Here is a 21,992-nt window from a genome sequence, read left to right on the forward strand (position 1 = left end):
AGATAAATGTGTCCTAAGAATTTGCTATTATTATTGCTGTTACCTTAAACATCTTTAGTGAACCAAGCATAGTAGATATTAATCTGATTTAATTAGAATGGGTCAAATTATACTTAGAATCTCCAGTGAAAATTTTAGTAAGAAATTTCTTTTTGGGGCTGGGCGTGATGGCTCATTCCTGTAATACCAGCACTTTGGGAGGCTGCGGTGGGCAGATCACGAGGTCAGGAGTTCAAGACCAGTCTGACCAATATGGTGAAACCCTGTCTCTACTAAAAAGACAAAAATTTGCTGGGCATGGTAGTGCATGCCTGTAATCCCAGCTACTCAGGAGCCTGAGGCAGGAGAATCACTTGAACGTGGGAGGCGGAGCTTGCAGTGAGCCGAAATCACACCACTGCACTCCAGCCTAGGCAACAAAGCAAGACTTCATCTCAAAAAAATAAAAAGAAATTTCTTTTCAGAATATGATTTTGATGTATATTTATTTTTTAATGAGGTGTGGACTGAGACAGAGGAAGGAAGAAAAAGTAAGCAAAAGGTAATTTTTTTTTTTTGCATTGCCATGCTGTTAACAAGACTAAAGACCAGAAGCATAGAAATAGAATAATTAAAAAGTGATGACAATGTAATATTTAGGCATGCTGTCACAGGGTCCAACAAAATGGTTTTGAAAATTATCTTTAATTCTTTTACTTAGTGGGGAAAAATTAATCCAGAAAACTATAAAAAGATAAATATTTTCTATTATCCTATTGTTTGAAAATAACTACAGTTAATATTTTACTGTGTAGCCTATTCTACTGTTGCAAAATAGGTGCATTCCTAAGAAATCTCAACTTATCAAAAGAATGTAAAGAAACAGGTAACACTGGTTGACATTGGAGAAGGATAGCTGGGGAATAAGGATGGAACAAAAATTTCTCATTGCAGAAATACTAGCATGTGCCTTTTAGATTTCATCCTTTACAAGTGTATCTCCTATTAAAATTAAGCCAAATTGAAATTTAAAACTAAGATTTAAAAAAAAATGTTTCAATGGGAACAGAAATGTTAAAACTCACAGTAGAACAGAATTTTAAAAATAGTAATTTTAACAACAAATTTGTTTTCATAACCATGAATGTATTTGGTTATTGCTAGCTTTAATTTTAAAAAGGTAGATCAAAACCTACAGAAGGAAACGCAAACTTCCTTGCACTTCCCTGCACACATTCAGCACCCTCTAACGCCCCGTCACTGTCGCTGTGCAGGTCTGCCTGCAGTACAGGCCATTACAGCCAGGGGAAGCAGCAGCTTTTTGTCATTCTGATGAGACCAGTTCTCAGTCAGTTCTGGCTTTATCACTAAGAGTGATTCATTAAATTTTGTTCAATAAGCAGCTAATTATGCTATGACCAATTTTTGTCATGGACACTTTAGCTGTAGGAGAAATTAATGCCTGTATAATTTTCCAAATGCTTTCTCCAGGCATGTGTACATATACTTTATATAGAAGTTATCTTTTTAAATCTATTTTTACCAAAATAAGAATGATAATAAACATACTACTTTAGAAGGTTTTTTTCACCCAACAAAGCATTTTGAAACTCTTCCATGATAACAAATGTGGATCTAATTATCTTTTTTTTTTTTTTTTTTTTTTTTTGAGACAGAGTTTTGCTCTTTTGCACAGGCTGGAGTGAAGTGGTACGATCCCAGCTTACTGCAACTTCTGCCTCTGGGTTCAAGCGATTCTTCTGCCTCAGCCTGCCAAGTAGCTGGGATTACAGGCACACGCCACCACACCAGGCTAATTTTTGTATTTTTTAGTAGAGACAGGGTTTCGCCATGTTGGCCAGGCTGGCCTTGAACTCCTAACCTCAGGTGATCCACCCACCTCAGCCTCCCAAAGTGCTAGAATTACAGGTGTGATCTAATTATCATTTTAACTTATCAAATTTCAAATTTCCCCTCATCTATAATAAAAGTTTAACTTAATCCCTGATGAATGAGATTTATCTTTCAAAAAAGAAATGAATTTGCTTTTCTTCTTTAATACTGCAAGTATTTTCAGTATCTTTATGATGTTACTATACAAACCATTAAAATTAGTGTGATTCCATTATCATTTAAAGCCAGACACTAAGGCCAACGGAGGCCAACATTCCTGGGAAATCTCACCTTTGCTGAAACTATAACAAATCCAGAAGTAATTGCAGTCCCCCAAAGGTTTCAGGTCCCCTCAAGGAAGGCAGGAGTTGTGCATTGCTCAGTATTCTCAGATCTATTCTAAAGCAAGTTATTTTCTTAAGATTGGGATTCAATTCCACACAATTCAAGGATTTTTATTTAATAAGTACAAGGCATTGGCTCAAGGAGAAGGATGCAAGCTAACTGGATCACAAATCTTCCTGGACACTTATAACCTCATAGGAAGTCATATTTACATAAGTAAGTATGATACAAGGAAAATTTGTAAGACAAAATAAATGCAAGTATTATAAGAAACACAGAGGAGAGATAGATTACATTAGGCTGAGTGAAGTGGCTTTTGAGTTGCTGCTAGAAGAGTCCGTAGGATTGTGATCAGAAGGGAGAGGAAGGGCTGAATGGAGCAACAAAAGTCTGGGCTATTAACACAGGTTTGAGTCAGGCTGACCAGAGCTATAAAGCCCTTCTCCTGTTCTCACTGTGTGTTCTTTTCAGTTTCGTCTTCCTGAGGCTGCTGTGTTTCTGGGCATGCCCAGGGGATCTTCAGACTTTACAAACCGGTTGTGCAGAGCCAGGCATTTCAATAAGAAACAAAATGCTGAGTAACAACGTGAAGTCAGAGTGTTGCTTGCCAAGACCTGGGAGGCCTGGGTGGTTTCCCAATCTTAAAGAAGCAGAAGGATATTAAAGTGAGCCTCCCGAAGGAAAACGTGGATCTACTTACCAACACAGAAAATGATACATAAGGATTCGGTTTAGGTAGGTGCACCACCTGTGATGACTTGGTCACTTCCAGATCTCATGGACTAACTGTCGGTCTCAACTGTTTTGACTGTTTTCCAGAACAGACTAATACATAACTAACAGCTTACCTTTGTGAAGAATATTTTATGCACTGTAGAACAGATAATTTTCAGTCCTGGGCCAAAGCAGGGAAAGTTTGGAGAGATTTAAACAGGAAATGACTCTGCTACAAAGAATTCAGGAGCATGAGTGAAGTAAGTAAACAATCCAGGCACAATTGACGAGTTCTAGATGTCTTGGGAATAACAGCGCTTATTGCCAGCTCAGAAGGGTGAAATCCCAGTCTGATAAAGGGCTCCAGGGCTGCAAGGAGACCACTCCTACATCCATCACACCAGTGTCACAGGTTTACCACCTGCTCAGCTCTTATTTAGCATCCTAAGGCCTTTTGCCCCGTCACTCACATTTGACCACTTAGTCTAGGAATGAGGTATCAAATACTGGGGCGATCTCATAGAGCCCACAACTAAAATAAGCAGAGGAATTAGAAGCTGGACAGAGTGTCCCAAGGAGGACTGGGGATAACTTAAGAGTTCCTTATTTTAATTTTTGCTGAAAATTCATCATCACAATTTAAAAATATAATTATAAGAAAAATATCTGCTTCTGACTGAAAATTTGGAAAACACAGAAATATATAACGTAGAAAAAACCCAAGTCTTCCACTGACAAGTAATTATTAGGAATATTTCTTTTCATTCTGTATTCTCTGTACATATGAAAGTATAAAACTGGAATCATAGTGTATATTCCGTTTTATATTAATTTTTTACATAGTCACTTTAATAACAATACATACACTATGTTATCACTATAGAATATAAATTCAGGTTAGACAAGAGAATTTCACAAGTGCAATAAAGCGTTCTAATTAGCTGGGCGTGGTGGTGTATATCTGTAGTCCCAGCTACTCAGCAGGCTGACGTGGGAGGATTGCTTGAGTCTAGGAGATCAAGGCTTCAGTGAGCCGTAATTGTGCCATTGCATTCCAGAGCCTGGGTGACAGAGTAAGACTCCATCTCAAAAAAAAAAAAAAAAAAAATCACAAATAAAGCATTCTGTCATATATCAAAGTTTCTGCATAGTAACTGGCCAAACCAGCTTGTTCATTAGTCAGTTTCATTATGGGTAATGTGTTTAGTTTCATGTTTACGACTCTTCTGAAGAAAATTTAAAAAGTGTTCTTCACTTACCTTAGCATGAGTGCTTAAAATACATAATTCTATTTCAAGATGACATTTAAAAATTGTATAACAGCAGTTAAAATATAATTCTGCAATTATAAAAGAGCTAAACTGAAGTCCATAATTAAGTTATTCTCATATTTGCAATTGTGATTCTGAAATAAATACTATTACTATGCAGCTCTATTGTAAGCTTTCTAGATTTGGTTTAGACACACATATACACTTGAGAGTTGTGAGAGGCATTATAAGTTATTAATATGTTCCATGTACATTTTAGAAAGAGTTCCAAAAGACCCAGCCAGTCCACAAGACAGATAGAAGAAAAGTTAAATTAATTGGAGCAGATAGGACTCCTAGATAACATTCAAAGCATGTGAAATTCTGCAGCAAACTGGGAGTACTTCAGGATTGGCCGGCTATCTTCTTTACAACTAATGTTTCTTTCCTTCCTTCCTTCCTTCTTTCTTTCTTCTTTCTTTCTTTCTTCTTCCTTCCTTTCTCTCTTTCCCCTTCCCTTCTTCCTTCCTCCCTCCCCCTTGCCCCTCCCTTATTCCCACCTCCCTTCCTCCCTCCTTCCCTTTTCTTTATTTCTTCTTCCTTCCTTTCTTTCCCTTTCCTTCCTTTTCCTCCTTCTCCCTCCCTTATTCCCCTCTCCCTTCCTCCCTCCTTCCTTTCTTTCATTTCTTCCTTCCTTTCTTTCTTCCCCTCCTTCCTTTCTTCTTTCCTCCCTCCTCCTTCCCCCTCCCTCCCTTCTTTCTTCCTTCCTCCCTCCCTCCCTTCTTTCTTTCTTTCCTTCTTTCCTTCTTTCTTTCCCTTTCCTTCCTTCCTCCCCCTCCCCCCTCCTCCCCCTTCTCCCCTCTCCTCCCCTCATTCCCTCCTCCTCTCCCTCCCTCCCTTCTTTCTTTCTTTCTCTCTTTCTTTTTTTCTTCCTTCCTTCCTTTCTTTACTTCTTTCTCTCTCTTTTCGTTTTTTTTACAGTCTCACTCTGTTGTCCAGGCTGTAGTGCAGTAGCATGATCTTGGCTCACTGCAACCACTGCCTCCCAGGTTCCAGTGATTCTCATGCCTTAGTCTCCCAAGTAGCTGGGATTACAGGCATGCGCCACCATACCTGGCGAATTTTTTTTTTTTTTTGTATTTTTAGTACAAATGGGGTTTTGCTTTGTTGGCCAGGCTGGTCTCAAACTCTTGGCCTCAAGTGATCCACCCACCTTGGCCTCCCAAAGTGCTGGGATTACAGGAATGAGCCACCACACCCAGCCCTAATTTCATCTTTACGGTCTAAGAAGGTGGTTTTAAAGTTTTAACACCATCAAGTGCAATTAGGTGACATGTTTCTTTTGTGTTAACTTGACTTCCCCTGAATGATCTAGTTAGTGAACTAGTCACTAGTAATTTGGTCACCAGACAAATAAAGCCTGCAAGAAAGGAAGCCAGTATTCAAAATACCGTATTCTCATCTGAAGCCATTCAAATAATTTATTTCCAACATAAACATGTAACCTCAATAATGAGATGTCTAACTAAAGTAATCTCCTACAACAAGACCAAGACAACATTTCTTCCAAGGCTTAGGCTTTGCCCAGAATTCCTAATACACAGAACAGCCCATACCAACAGTGATTGCTTCTACAACAAAGCCTTGGGCTGCCACACACATGTGGATAAGAGGAAGGGACATTTTAGCATTTCCTATGCTCGTCCATTTGTATAATCCATATGCAACAATTGCTAGAAAGCCCAGCATTCCAATGAGAACAAATGGTGCCTTCAACTTTTTGAACAAGTTTGGATCCCTGATCTTTATCAGATGAAGAAAGGGAAACATCTGTGTCTGTTGACATACTGATTGCATGAAGAATCTCTCTAGAGTGAGAAAATCTCTCACAATCCAGCTGATCTCTATGTTAATTTTTATCTAACATTATACTATAGTCACTTCTCATGTTATTAAGCATTATTGTAAACATTGCTTTTAATCCCTATATAATATTTTATCTCATAGGTATATGACAATTTACTTAACCATTCCCCTTCTTGGGATGTTTAGAGTGTTTCCACGTTTTGTGTTTGTTTTATTATAAATAACACTTACAGACATCTGCACATATAAATCTTTTACCACAAATAAAATTGTTTCCCTAAGATTCATGTAAAAAAAATGGAGTGAGGTTTGAAGCTGTTGAGCTTGATGGTTCCTTCTTCTTCTTTCCAGGCACTGTGGATCCAAATGATTTGGAGGAGCAGGTTCTCTGAGCCAGGATTCTAAAGTTCCTATTCAGGAAAGAGCCATGTTGTATGGTTACACTACCACAAAGATACAGGCGAGAAAAACTGAGATCTGGGATAGTAGAACAAAGAGAGGCACTGACACAATGGGCCCTAGACACTCACAGTCTGGGAAACTTGGTCCAGATAAAGACTAGGAGTCTGGCAGCTATTACTGTGAATCACTCTTACTCTACAGCTGGGCATGTGCCAATCCTCCTGACCCTTAACTAGAAACTTCCTATGGATAACCTGGCTTCTCATTCCCCTGGGAACACTGAAGCACTCAGTAGAGACCTTCCACAAGCTCCCTCCACCACATCTTATCCACTTGCCTATCTCTATGCACATATATATCTGTCTTTCTCTCAATACCATGTATAGGTTGACAAAACTCACATTTATATCTCCAGCCCAGATTTCTCCCCTATGTCCTGATTTGATAGCTAATTTCCTACATGACATCTCTCTTTGAATGTCTAATAATCATCTCAAATTTGTATATCCAATATCAAACTGCTGATCTGACCCCAAACCTGTTTTTCCTGTAGTCTTCTGCACATAAGTTAAGGGCAACATCATCCTTTTACTGTCTCATGCCAAAAAACTTGGAGTCCTTCTTGATTTCTGTTTCTCACACCCCACATCCCATCCATCAGCAAATATTTGCATCATGTCTCACCGGATTACTGCAGCCATCTCCTTGCTGATCTCACTGCTTTTCAGCCTATTTCACAACACAGCAGCTGAAATAGCCCTTTTAAAACATAGGTCAGATCCTGTCACTTCTCAAACCTACCAAAGACTTCCATTTCACTTAGAGTAAAAGACAAAGTCCTCATAACGACCATACACAATCTGCCCCTTTCCCACCTGCTTACCTACCTCATTTCACATCCTGCTATTTTCTCCTTTGTCTCTGCTGCAGCCACGCTGTTCTATAAATATGCCAGGCACTTTCCTGGGTCAGGGTCTGTGTACTTCCCATGTTTTCTCCTCTTCTTCCAGATTTCTACACAGCTTATTCCCTCCCTCCTTTATGTCATTACCGGTTCATCTTCTCATGAGACTTTCCTGACCACCACATTTAATTGCAAACTCCTACCCGCAACTCTCCTTGTCTCTCTTTCCACCTTATTTTTCTCCATCATGTTTATCACTCACCAACAGACCACACTTATTTGGTTTGTTGTCTGTCTGTCCCTACTCATAGACAGTTCTTTAATCTGTTTTGCTCATTGCTGTATACTTAGCACCTAGATAGTGCCTGGCACATATCTGGTGCTTCAAACATACTTGCTGAATAAAGTATGGGCATGCTGTGAAAATAGATAGGTAAGGACTTTTGGGTTAGGATTGTGAGAAAGTGATTAGCACCAAGATGTTTTCACTCAATTTTCTGATTTCTGTTACAGAATCTGGGCCAAAAGTGTGATACACCAAAGAACCAGAATTATCACAGGTGAAGTAAACCAGGCCAATTGTCTTGTAGATCCTCTTAGGTATTTTTGCGAATTATACATGTTATGGGAATTTTTAAACTTCCGTATGCTAAAGCAAATTAGAATGCTTTGATAAAGCTTATTTTGGATTTCTCAGTGCTTCTACTTGGTCACAGAATATGGCAAGGGGTTCTAGAAATAGAATTAGTTGAGTAAGGAAAGAAATTAACGTGGAATTGAGTGACTTCTAAATTTCTAGACACTTTACATCTCATTTAAACTTTTGAGAACTTTTGAGTCAAGGAATATTATTCTAGTTACAAATATATAAAAATTGAGATTTGGGCCTGGTGCAATGGCTCTTGCCTGTAATCTCAGCACTTTGGGAGGTTAAGGCAAGAGGAGGGCTTGAGCCCAGGATTTTGAGACCAGCGTAGGCAAAACAGCAAGAACCCGTCGCTACAAAAAATTAAAAATTTATCTGGCCGTGGTGGCACACACCTGTAATCTCAGCTATTCAAGAGGCTGAGCTGAGAGAATCATTTGAGCCTGAAAAGTCAAGTCTGCAGTGAGCCATGGATCGTGCCACAGCAATCCAGCCTGGATGACAGAGCAAGACCCTATCTCAAAAAAAAAAAAACAAAACTGAGGTTCAGAGAGACTTATTAATTTCTCCAGTGTTGAACAGCCAGCAAATGTCAGATTAGAATTCCATCCACTAACTAACTGAGTAGTTTAGGATCTAGACCAAGTTTGTTCAATGCACGGCCCACAGACCACATGCAGCCCAGGACAGCTTTGAGTGTGGACTAAAACAAATTCATAAACTTTCTTAAACATTATGATGTTTTTTGTGATTTTTTTTAATTTTAGTTCATCAGCTATCATTAGTGTTAGTGTGTTTTATGTGTGACTTAAGACAATTTTTCTTCCAATGTAGCCCAGGGAAGCCAAAAGATTGGACACCTCTGACCTAGACTCTATAGCTAGTATCTTGACAAATCAGGTAACTTAGGAGAAATCATTTAATATTTGTCTCAGTTGTCTGCAAAAAAAAAAGTAAATTCACTTCATATGCATACCTTAGAATAACCCGGGGTGATAATTTGAGGTTTTTCTGGCTTTTGTTATTTTCTAAGCTATTTCAGAAGAAAGAAATTGTTCTAAATGTTAGGATCCACTGGGGCCGTTATGTTTCCTAGTTCAAATTGTTAAACCACAACAATTACCACAAGCACAGAGTCTCCTGGAACATTTTCCCAAGTAAAACAAATACTTTAGCTATGTGAGGGTGTCAGGCAAAGCTAGAAATGGGACTCCTTGCTGGCTATCCATGTGAAGGGCTTTGTGTAAGGAAATCCTATGTTGCCAGCACAGTCACTCGTTGAAGACAATAGCTGTTGGCAGAGCATTAATATGTGAGGATTGGGAGAGCTGCCAGTGGAAGCAAACTCTTTTGTGGTGTGTACAATGTTGTGCTGGGGCATCAGCTGAAGTTCACCATTGATGACCATCTGAAAACTGCCTTCCACCCACAGTACACCCAAATGGACAACTCAGCAAATTGAAGAATGAATTTCTAGGGAGAGGCAACATGGGATAATTAATGGAAAAAGAATTAGAATAGAAGTGAAAAACCCCTCATTTTAATTCCAGTGTGGTGACTCTGATGCCTCCTTTAACTTCCCTGCATCATTTTCCTTGTTCACTCACTTATCCAGGCACTCATTCAGGCATCCAGCAAGTATTTACTGAATGCCAACTTGTATCCAAGGCACTGGGTCAAGTGATGTGATCATTTCATGATTCTGCTTTATGTATGTTAGAGATAATAGTCCCATCTACCACAAATTGATGTAATGAGGATGAAAACCCAGTTTCCACTTTGGTAGAAATGGAAATGTGTTTGTCTTGCCTACTTCATGGATCTATTATGAGAATCATAAGAGCTAATTATGTGGGTAGACTTAATGAACTTAAAGCGTTATATACATATACAAAAAAAATACTTTGACAAAGATGAAATTTATATCATTGCTGAATATTACTTGGGGAGAGAGGCAGAGAGAGAGAGAGAGAGAGAAAGAGAGAGACACAGAGACAGAGAAAGAGAATGCTAATGAGATCCAGTGCCATTTTCCTATTCTTTTCTTTTTTCAGTGAAAGCAAGACTTACAAAGATAAAAATAGAAGTTAGTTTCAACAATTATTCTTATAATTTTTTCAATGAAAATCCACAGATAAGAACCAAACCTATGATTCCCTAACTATACTCTTATACTCTCAGTAGTCTGGGTTCTGAAATTCAATGCTACGACTGGGAGTAGAGGATTTTATGCTAATATATCAGGATTAGGCTTTGCTTCACATTAAAAATAAATGTAAACTACCAAAGCCTTAAGCAAGTTGGAATTTGGGGGTTTCTTTTCTCAGATAAAAGGAGTTGGAAGAGAAACTATCTAGCTATGGCCACTCCATAATATCATCTGAGACCCCACCAGGCTTTTTTCCCTATTATCTTAACACATGGCTTTTATTATTAAGGTCATCTCTGGGCTGCTGAAACTCTGGTTATCACACCTGCATTGCAGCCAAAATAAGAAGGAAATGCAAAGAGCATCAAGCCAAGCTGAGTAAAATTCTGTTAAGCAGCCCTTCTAGACATTTCATCTAGGAGTTATGTTTTCATATCTTTGACAGAAATTAGTCATGTGGCCATACTTAGCTGCAGGGGAGGCTGGGAAATGTAGTTTTTGTCTTGAGAGATATTCTGCTGGGATAAGAATCAAGGTTAAGCAATTAGCTACCTTTTCCACACAAAATATTAAGAAAAAATATGTTAATGGATGGAATGTTCTCAATTACAAATTTTTCTCCATCCATTTTACATATTTCTTCAGTTCTAAGAATATTATCATTCTTCTATAATAGTATACAACAGTATCAGATTCAATGCAAAGTTATATACTGGGTTTTTAAAAATAATCTAAATATATATATTTCATTTTATCCTACAAAGAGCAACATGATTTTCAGTTGCTTTTTCACATGAATACATTCAGGCCCCATTAATGCAAATCAAATAAAATTATAGAAGCCTAGAAATCCATTCTGTATGGAACCAAGCTAACAGCGTTCCTTCTTCTAACAGCCTTAGCCCAGGAGCATTTACTAGTGAGCATATTGATGTGAATGTCAGCATAAAATAAGGCATCCCTGAATTTTTTCCCAACAAAGAAAAATGTCCTTGCACTGTGACTACAGCATGTGTATCTTTCTACATCTGCCCTCAAATTCCCAGCAACGTGATTGTTCTCGTGGAATCCTCTTGGTGTTTTGTGCTGCCTTCATCCATGTGAGTATATGTAGGTCTTTCTGTTCATTTAGAGTTTGTTTTCTTTTTGTGACAGGATCTCACTCTGTCATCTAGGCTAAATAGAGTACACTGGTGCGATCATGGCTCACTGCAGACTTGACTTCTCTAGCTAAAGTGATCTTCCTGCCTCAGCCCCTGATACACTATCCCCCAGGAAATACTGGTGCACACCACTATGCCCAGTTAATTTTTAATTTTTTTAGAGATGGGGTCTCACTGTGTTGCTCAGGCTGGTCTCAAACTCCTGGGCTCAAGTGATCCTCCCACACCACTGTCCCAAAGTGTTGGTATCACAGGTGTCAGCCACTGCACCCAGACAGAATCTGCCTTAAGACTTTAAAGAATTCTCAGCAATAGTGCTCATTCCCTAACCTAAGGAGCCTTACAAACTAACTGGTTTATGAAAGAGCACCAGCCATCCCAAACTGTCCTGATTGGGGAAGTGAACTCTGCATGCCACAAAGCCGAAATGTCAGCCAAATGAGAAACATATGCTCTGGACTCTAATGTAAAGTTTTGTTTCTTTAAAAAACAACTACATTAAAGTGACATAAACTTAAATTTAATCTAATTTGGACCTTATTGGTAAGCAGTATGAATTTTGGATGAAATATTTTGGAGAAATTTGAAATATCTACTATGTTATGTGACCTTAGACAAACAACTAAACCACACCAAGTTCTTGTTATTAACTGGATAATAACAATAATGTCAAATAATAATAATAATGTCAAAAAATTGACAGTCATTTTGAAGATTACTGTGTCAAGACTGTTAATTACATTAGAAAGATACACATGCTGGCTGGGTGTGGTGGCTCATGCCTGTAATCCCAGCACTTTGGGAGGCTGAGGCTGGTGGATCACCTGAGATCAGGAATTCAAGATCAGCCTGGGCAACATAGTGAAACTCCATCTCTACTAAAAATACAAAAATTAGCTGGGTATGGTAGCATGTGCCTGTAATCCCAGCTACTCGGGAGGCTGAGGCATGAGAATTGCTTGAACCCGGGAGGCAGAGGTTGCAGTGAGCTGAGATCATGCCATTGCACTCCTGCCTGGGTGACAGAGCAAGATTGTTTCAAAAAAAAAAAGGAAAAAGAAAGATACACATGCTGTGGCCACAGTGCAAGGACATTTTTCTTTGTTGGAAAAAATTCAGGAATGCCTTATTTTATGCTGATATTCAAATCAATATTCTAAGTTATAATCAATCTAAGTTACATTAGACTCTTGACACAGTAATCTTCAAATGTATTGCTATATTATTAAGTATACATAAAATAAGTTACTGGTCATTCTCTACCTAGTCCAAGGATTTTGTCACTAACTTGCTAAAATTCTTTTAGCAATACTTTTAATTAGAAGTAAATAATGTACTCATTCTAATGAGGGACTTGAACTCTACAATCTGTAATAACCTGCCTGATGTTAGTGTTCTACCATTCTAGGCCTTATTATCTTTAGATTCTTTTTTCTTCCTTGGGTTGTTTCTAATTATGGGCATCTTGCTGCCTGTTATCTCTCTCTTTAATGGTTGGCAAAGGGACATAACAACAATTCTGATAAACAGAGCAAATAGAAATGGAAATGAGCCAGAGGTATGCTCAGTAGAATGTCATGTCATGTATTGATCAAATGGCACATAGAACCCAGGCTCTGGAGTCAAGAGTGGGAAGCTATTGTCCTAAAACTATTCTACATAGGCCCTTAACGTGACCCTTAACAAATCATACAACCTCAGAGATTTCACCTATAAATTGAAAATGTTAATATCATATACCTTTTAAGATTTGCTGGTCAGGTGCAGTGGATCATGTTTGTAATTCCAACACTTCGGGAGGATCACTTGAGCTCAGGAGTTAGAGACCAGTCTGGGCAACATAGTGGGACCCCATCTCTACTAAAAATCAAAAATAATAATAATCAGATGTGGTGAGGTATGCATAGTCCCAGCTACTCAGGAGGCTGAAGCAGAAAGATCTCTTGAGCCTGCGAAATCAAGGCTGCAGTGAACCATGATCACGTCACTGCAGAGGAGGACTTTGTCTCAAAACAAACAAACAAACAAAAGATTTATCAGGATTATGACATTACCTATGAAGTATTGTGGGCAATGTGTTAAATGTTGCCTATTACTATTAACCAACACCGTTATGAGATATCTCTATATATTAACAACAGAATTCCCCCCAATCTGAAGGTCCATTTATTTTAAACAATATTTGATTCAATGCAATTCTAGTACAACAGAATACTCCTAGAGAGATAATAATATGACTAAACTTGTTTCTAGGTAATTTCAATAAGAAAATTTAGACTTCATTATCAATTTGTCAATGCTTATTTAATCCGTCGTTCATTCTGAGTCCCTTGCCACTTTTATATTGTCCTTTTTGGATGTCTTTCACAGCCCTGTGGCTTTAATGCATTGCTCTCTTGCCGATTCACAGTTCAGTTTCATCAGCACTCCTGTTTCCTGTTTTGTCACTGTCTAGGCTGCTTGTTTTGCACCTCGAACTCCTTCCTCTTCCTCTTCAAAGGATATCGTCAACATTTCCAGTAGGGATGCCACAAACGTCTCTTGCTGCAGCTCTTCCTTTTCTTTCTTTTTTCTTTTTTTAACCTCCTTTGAACCTTCATAAGCTTCCTGTAATGACTGTGTCTCTGTTTCAGCTATTTCGGTATTTCTGTGGCTTTTGATTTTGATCTGGATTCACGTCTTCTAGCCAAAACCATCTCAAACAAGTAGTTTGAGGTTTTTGCTGGAAGGTAATTTGAATTTGTTTACATGGCCACCAACTCCCAATTTTAGATGTCCTGAGATTTCTCAAGTAGAGGAGTGGCCTTACCAGATTACCTTTCTCTTATTAGCACTATTATTAGCAGGGATAGGCTCTTTTGTTTATGAGCTAATCATGCTTCTTATAATTCTAAATAATTACTGCTAAATCAGGAGAATTAGGAAAGTCTCTCATTTCAGCAGGACTGAATAAGGTTAATTAAAGTCAACCATAGACATAGATATAGCTACATGATTTGATATATTGGTATATGTACATCAATAAGAATAGTTATGCACACACATACGTGCACACACATACACAAAAACACACAATTATTCTTTTACAATCTTCTGGCATCTTTTCCTCAAGGAAGCCACAGACACAAACTGGATATGAACAAAATAACTCAGCAGATGATGAATGACCTCCTCCTCCTTCTCCTCCTCCTTCTTGTTTTGCCATCATTGTTTAGGTGAAGAGCCAAACAAGTCCCAAGTATTTCTCAGGCTGCACTCAAATTATTGGGCTCTGTGTCATGAGCATTCAAATGTTTATTCCACAAATATTCACTGAGCACCTACTATGTCCCAGGTCCTCACAATACAGCTATGTACAAAACAGACCAGTCCCTGACATCTGGAACCTTGCATTTGGGTGGGTGATTAGTTTCCAGAATCAGACGGTCTGCTCATTTGAGAAACTGTTGTGTGGTTCAAGATTCCAGAGGAGAACACCAAGACAGGAGCGGACTGGGTTTATCACATGCCCCATCTCATGGCTTCATAATTGGCCAAATGCAATACAGAGAGGGATATTGCTTACTCTTCCTTCCTGTTTCTGTCACTCAGACAGGAGCTAGACAGTTCCTCTCCTATCAAGCTAAGACTTTTGCTTTATTTCTCATTATTCTCATCAACTGAGAAGGTCCCTCTTATCTTACAATATTTCTGACCTGAACTGTGACTTTCACCACGAGATAGGATAGTTCCCCTGAGAGACTTTCAGTTGCTCTGTGGTATCACTCTTTACACTGCCTAAGGTATATACCGGAAAATGCCACCTCTTAAAAATCACCACTGAGTTCTTAACTGAGTCCACATTTTAGTCTTTTATCCCTTTGATTTCTATGGTAAAGAAAAACATAGGCCGCCTATTTGCTACTCCTATCTTCCATTCATTTGTGTGTCATTAGGTAGATTTTTGTTTTCTTAGCTTGCATACAGCTATTAAGCATTTTCCAAATCTTTTTAATATTATCTTGTTTGCATGAAATAAGGATGTAGGAGTAAGTTTGGCTTTTGGCTATAGGTAGTTAGAAATATTTCTAAAGATCCACTGTTTTCTGAGATCTCTTACTGTTCTTGTTTTCAACCAACAGAAATTGGAAAATAAAGATTGTGTGGGTATAAAATGAATGCTTGAAATGTTTGTCATCTTTGGAACTCCATTTCTGTGGCTTTTGACTTTTTTTAAGATGGCCTCACCTAAAAGTTGGTAAGGCCAGGCCAGAGTCCTTCTTACAAACAAATGACAAGGAACATGATAGCCCATAATGAATTCACTCTGGGCTATCTGTGGCGTTTTGTGTGGATAAAAAGTAAAAGTTAATTTTGAGTACAAAGAAAATGATTAAAGCTTCTTGCCACTAAGATAATTAAGACTGTTGGAAGGCAACATCATTCTATTCAGCTGGACCTATGCCCTCCCGCAGATGGGAACAATGCCATATGGTTAGGGAGCTTGGCTGTTACCCAAGTGGCTCCTATTCAGTTCTCCATTTGGGCAAGAGGAGATGGAGAATAGCATTTAGGAGACTTCCTGGGTTCAAGTCCTGCCTCTACCACTTATTTTCTATGTGCTTTCTTAGTAACCTGAAGCAACAGGTGACAATATTCACCTCATAGAGTTGTTGTAAGGTTTAATTGAGATAGTCTACACAATGCATGCTGCCTACCTTGCACATAGTATAGTAGATGGGCGATGTTATCACTGTGATGATGATGATGATGGATGTCCAGGGAGAGGCCAGTCTGAATGTACCTGGAGAGACTCAGTAGGTTACTCAAAATCAGGAGTCACAAATGTGAACCAGGCAGCAAGCTTCAAAAAGTGATTGATAGGGCAAATTGACAGGGATTATTAAAAAAAAATACAGAGAATGCTAGTAAAACCAGGGGAATAAGGATGCCTTTTTCTCTTATTGGAGCAAGGAGGACATTACTTTGTCTGTATCCAAGTAGTCAAAGGCCTGAACCTTGGAGAAGATGTTGAACCTCACTAGTGTGGTTAAGGTCAAATGAGGCAAAACTGTTTTGGTTTTCAATTTGTTTATCTGGTTTGGAATATTGCTGGGAAGGAATTTTACGGATTTTACTTTTCTAATATCTGACTTCTGTGTAACTGAAGGAAAAATAGCACTCTAGTAAGTCTTTATAATGCCATACACATATAAAATGAGACAAGAAGATGGCCTATCATTCCTATTGTTCCTGTGAAGGACAACAAGAATGACAGATCTCATCCTACTAAGGGAATAACTTTCCTTCCAAACATATTACAGTTATATAACCTATAAAATGCATTGCTATGAAAAAGAAAAAAGAAAGAAAGATAAAGATAGATTGCTATAAAATGACCCATCTATTTGAAAATCCCACTACATATAATTTGTATAGTTAGAAAACTGGTATATGAAAATGTGAAGGTCGGCAAGAATCAAAAAATAGTTTTTTAGTACCTATTGTGTGTAAGGTATTATTACATACTCACAGAATTATCCTATTATTTTGCTTTATGCATAGATTTGCATTACCTAGTCAATATTTAACTGATATATTTAACCTCTGTAAAAAAAATTCAGAATCTCATACTGGGATTTAGGTAGTATATACAGTAGTCCCCCCTTATCCATGGTTTTGCTTTCCATAATTTCAGCTACCTGCAGTCAACTGTGATCTGAAGATATTTAATGGAAAATTTTGGAAATTAACAATTCATAAGTTTTAAATTGTACACCATTCTGAGTAGTGTGATAAAATCTCACAGCATTCTGGTCAGTCTCATCTAAAGGTGAAGCATCTCTTGGTCCAGCTTATCTGCACTATAGACACAACTATGCAGATTATCAGATTGAAAAAACATAGTATAAACAATATAAGGTTTAGGACTATCCGCAATTTCAGGCGTCTACTAGGGGTCTTGGAACATAACCTTCAAGGATAAGAGGGAACTATTCTATTCATAAATTCATAGCATTTTAAAGCTGGAAGGACTCAGAAGGGAATGAAAATCAGTGCCCTAGGTTTTCCTTAAAATGCTAGGTAGTGTCCTAAGGAGCTTTTGAAATTTTAAATTATTTTTAAAACACTTTATAAAAGAAATGTTTTAGTCAACTATATCAGTGCTCACCAAATCCCTGCCTATTATAAGAATTTACTTATCCTAGCAATGTCAACTTTAGGAAGCAAAGAATAGAAACTGAGGTAATATAAGTGACTTATTCAAGGGGAAAGGCACGAATCACTCAACAGAGTGAGATCATCGTACAGCATCTGAAAAAATGAGGCCTTCTCATCTGACCTGTTTGTTTATTTTGTTCCCAGATGAAAATTCTGGGAATTTTCTGAATTCTCCTCCTCTTGGGGTAGATAAATGTTAAATCAGAAAAAGGTGGCCAGGTGCTTTTGTTCAGTGTGGGCTCATGGGGAAAGTCCTATAATATTTTCAGTTGGTTGCTATGAAGGCAGCCAGCAGTGAGCTCAGCCAGCATTGTTGGGGGAGGGTACTCCAACATCAATTAACAGAACACTGAGTGTTGAAATTGTGCAGCAGAGGAAAAGAAAAGCAGGAGGACAATAACAAAATCTGCCAAATACAAAACCACAAAGTCCGCATAGGAAAAGCATAGTTTTCAAACTCCAGAAGGTATTTGCAAACACCAGTGAGCAAGCTATGAATTTTGTTTTCCCACAGGCCCTACCATCAGTAGAGATCCCAGGGAGAGCAATTTACCTGCACATTGTTGCCAGGGAATGGGGAAGGCGAGCCAAATTATTTGCGGATTTAGCTGAGCTTTGAAATAACTGAAAAATTATGCTTCAATTTTTACAGTTTGTGAGGTAGGATTTCTAGGATTGTAAGGTCCTCACTCTAGAACTTCTGAAAATAATCAGATGAATTGAAATTAAAGAACTCATGGCCTTAACTATGTTTAAATGGGAATGAAGCAACAATGACCCTCATCATGAGCTATTCTCTTCTATGGCTCTGGATAGTCTTTTTTTTTTTTTTTTTTTTTCTGTTCAGAGCTTCCTGCTTGGTGTTTGTCTAAGCAGGGAGGAAAGCCATTGTTTGAACTTTGCAATAACAGATTGCAAGCTAAGGCTTTTCTACACTTTGTTTAATTTTCCTGAAATGTTCCTTTCTACAGAAAAGATCTGTTGGTGACCTAGCATGCTTTTTGTCTTACTCAATATTCCCCTGGGGATGTAGTTAAAACAACACTTAGCTGTAATTCTCCTGGGTGGGGAAGTGTTTGGTGGTGGCAATGAAACTGAAGCACAGATTTGAGCAACTGTGGGCTGTTGACTTTATGCTAGCCTTTCATAAAGAGAAACCTCAAAACACCATGGCCATTCAGCAAACAGTGTGCATTTCATCTAAGCCTGGCTGGCTTTGCCCTTGCCTTTCTTCAGGCTAGAATGATCCTAACCAGCAATGTCTTTGTGTCATGATGCAGAAAGTTGGCTAGGACAGAGGAGGATAATGCTGAAGTATAACTTCTGAGTGGGGGAGGGAATCAGACAGAGAAGTAAAGCTCCACACAATGGCTAGTAGTTCTCTATTATGATGTGTGTTCCAACAGAGGTCAATCATTGTGCGTTGTCTCTAGGGAGTGAATACAGCATATTATTTTGGGGTAAAAATTGAGATTTATTTTGGTGATAAAATATACAGAAATTAGAAGCTCTCTGTACTTAATTTATTTGAGTTTATTTAAATACCTTCAAAAACATTCTTCTATGAGAAGGAACATGACATAATAGGTCTCTAAAGATGAAACCATCTTAGTGATGGAAATGTTCAATATCAAATTCACTATAGCCACTAGGATACGTTATCAAAGTTCTCAAAAATTCTTGTGTGCAGTGAACTTTGTTGACTGCCTACTCAGCAAAAAAATCTTCTCTCTTGTTCCTAATGAACCTCAATTTTGCTTTCCTCCCTTCTAGTCATGCTCCTGGGAAAGGTTGATCCCAGCTCCAGAAAGGCATCTGAATGGTCTGAGTAATGCCATCCATCTACCAGTAATAGATTCAGGAATGGTCATGTGATTCAAGTCTGGCCAATGAGGTTTATGCAGAAGAGTGCTGAGTATTCTGGAAAGTTATCCCTTGTCATTCAGAGATCCACAGGAATCCAACCTTTTCCTCCTTGAATAAGAGTAAGGACACACATAATCCCAGTTGCTGTTCCAGTCATCCCAGACCCACAGCCCTGCTTTAGCTATTCTATATCCACAAGGGGAAAGCATTTGAGGCCAACACTGTGGATCCTTGTGACATAACCAAGCCAGTGAATCAATTTATTGTTTAAGCCATTGTAGTTGAGCTTACATTACTAGCAGTTGAAAGCATCGTTTTGGTGTAAAATGGTCCTATCTGCCAATCCTCACCTTATACGTTTCTTGGTTTTGCTCTCATCTCTCCTTTTCCTCTGTCTTTTTCACACATAAATCTCAATCTTTGTTCCAACTCACACTGTCAACATTCTGATCTTTCCCTCTTGCACTCTCTGCCTCTTCTCTCTGTTCCTCTCCCTTTTGCCCTTCTTTCTGCCAGTGATACCCACAGATATATCTTAAATCTTATTAGCCATAGCCATGACCAAAGACTAGGACCGCCACTAGGTATAACTGGATTTATACCTCCACTAGGTATAAACGCCACTAGGTATAGTGCAGTTTTGCTCCTTCGACCTCCTCTGTACTTTAGACATCAACATCTCTCACCTCCCAGCAATTCTCTCCACTGTGCCCCACTCTATATAACAAAAAGTTCTTGTGTGTTCTGAAACATCCTCCCAAAAACTATATTTTCACCAAAATTCCTTTGATGATAATGCCTTAACATGGTGGCTTCCAAAGCTTTTTTAAAATGATAACCCACATTAAGTATCCTCATTTAGTATGTACATAATATACACATAAGCACGCCATATAGTTTGGATGTTTGACCCCACCCAAATCTCATGTTGAATTGTAATCCCCAGTGCTGGGATGGGGTGTGGTGGGAGGCGTTTTTTGTCACGGGGGTGGATCCCTCATGGCTTGCTGCTGTCTTCACAATAGTGAGTTCTAGAGAGATCTGGTCGTTTGACAGTGTGTGGCACCTTCCCCCCTCCTTGCTCCTGCTCTGATCATGTGACATGCCTGCTTTCCTGCTTTCCTTTTGTCTTCCGCTATGATTGTAAGCTTCCTGAGGACTTCCCAGAAGTCAAGCTGATGTTAGAATCATTGCTTCCTGTAAAGCCTGCAGAGCTGTGAGCCTCTTTTCTTTATAAATTACCCAGTCTCTTTATAATGTGAAAAGAAAATAAACCTTTGGCCCCCTAAGTCACTAAGCTAAAGGTAAACGTCAAGTTGGGAACTGCTTAGGGCAAACCTGCCTCCCAGTCTACCCAAAGTCACCCCTCTGCTCACTGAGATAGATGTATATCTGATGGCCTCCTTTGGAAAGGCTAATCAGAAACTCAAAGGAATGCAACCGTTCTTTGTCTCTTGCCTATCTGTGACCTGGAAGCCCCCTCCCAGCTTTGAGTCTCTCTGCTGTTGCTTCAAGTTGTGGCGCCTTCAAGACTGAACCAGTGTACTTCTTACATGTACTGAATGATGTCTCATGTCTCCCTAAAATGTATAAAATTAAGCTGTGCCCCAGCCATCTTGGGCACATGTCATCAGGACTTCCTGAGGCTGTGCTACTGGAGCATTCTTAGCCTTGGTAAAATAAATTTTCTAAATTAACTGAGACCGTCTCAGATTTTCAGGGTTCACAATAGCAACACAAGAAGGGGCTGACACAACACTGAAGGAAAAGTTTAATGAAACATACTTACCTTTACGACCACTGACACAATCTGATATTATGTATTCTGTTCTGTTTTGTTTTCAAAAAGTGTTTGTCTCTATTCACTAAATTGATTTCATGGATAGTTGCTGTGACCACTAAAGACATTTTCTTCACCCACAGCAGAAACTCTGGTGGTCATGTGACAAACTTGTCAAAAAGGCCGTGAGGATGATTAGACTAATACTTAAACCTGAATAAAATGACAGCCAACGCCAACTAAGAGAGGTTCTATCTGTGTCAATTTGTATACATTTTTCCCCTAAAAAATGAACAGTGAGTGAGACTGTATGAATGCTGACACCTCATGTGTTCCTAGTAATTTTAGGGGATCTTTCTGAAATGACAAAAGTGTTTAAGAAACACCATTCTAGTTATTTCTGAAAGTAGAGATGTTTCCTGCAAAAGCTGTGTCCCAGAGCCCATTTATTGATTGGTTTTATGTTTGACTTTTTAGAGCCCATTAAAGATATCTATTTAGTTATTCATTTGGCAGCTATGCTACTTCTTTGTGATCTGGGAATGGCAAGTTATCTATAAGAACCATTTTTATACTTTTGGATTGTGGTAAAAATGTGTTAGCTTTCTTACTGATAACTACTTGTTATCAGCTAGAAACACTTTTACAGCCTGTACAATACAAAGGCCACACACATAAAGTCCAGAGCATATTTGAAAGTCATGTGATATCTAGACAAAACCCTGTATAAACTGGAAAGCACTACATAAATACAAAATATTATTATTATGCATTTTTTTAAAGTAAGAAACACTTGCCTTAGAAATCAGTCATCTCCATGGTTAGCGCATGTCT

The 21,992-nt window shown here is 38.5% G+C and overlaps 1 long non-coding RNA gene and 1 pseudogene across 1 annotated transcript; one reads left to right on the plus strand and one right to left on the minus strand.

Moving 5' to 3' along the window:
• The first annotated feature begins 2,712 nt into the window (after positions 1–2,712).
• Positions 2,713–8,695, plus strand: LOC135271298 (uncharacterized). The gene is made up of 3 exons (XR_010339416.1): positions 2,713–2,952; positions 3,037–3,191; positions 6,399–8,695. It is a non-coding gene; the product is annotated as an uncharacterized LOC135271298 (long non-coding RNA).
• Positions 5,703–14,486, minus strand: LOC105713259 (HIG1 domain family member 1A, mitochondrial-like; annotated as a pseudogene).
• Between the last annotated feature and the right edge of the window lie 7,506 nt (positions 14,487–21,992).

This window comes from Aotus nancymaae, unplaced genomic scaffold (assembly GCF_030222135.1).
Source record: "Aotus nancymaae isolate 86718 unplaced genomic scaffold, 86718_ANA_hifiasm-v0.15.2.pri h1tg000006l, whole genome shotgun sequence".
NCBI lineage: Eukaryota > Metazoa > Chordata > Mammalia > Primates > Aotidae > Aotus > Aotus nancymaae.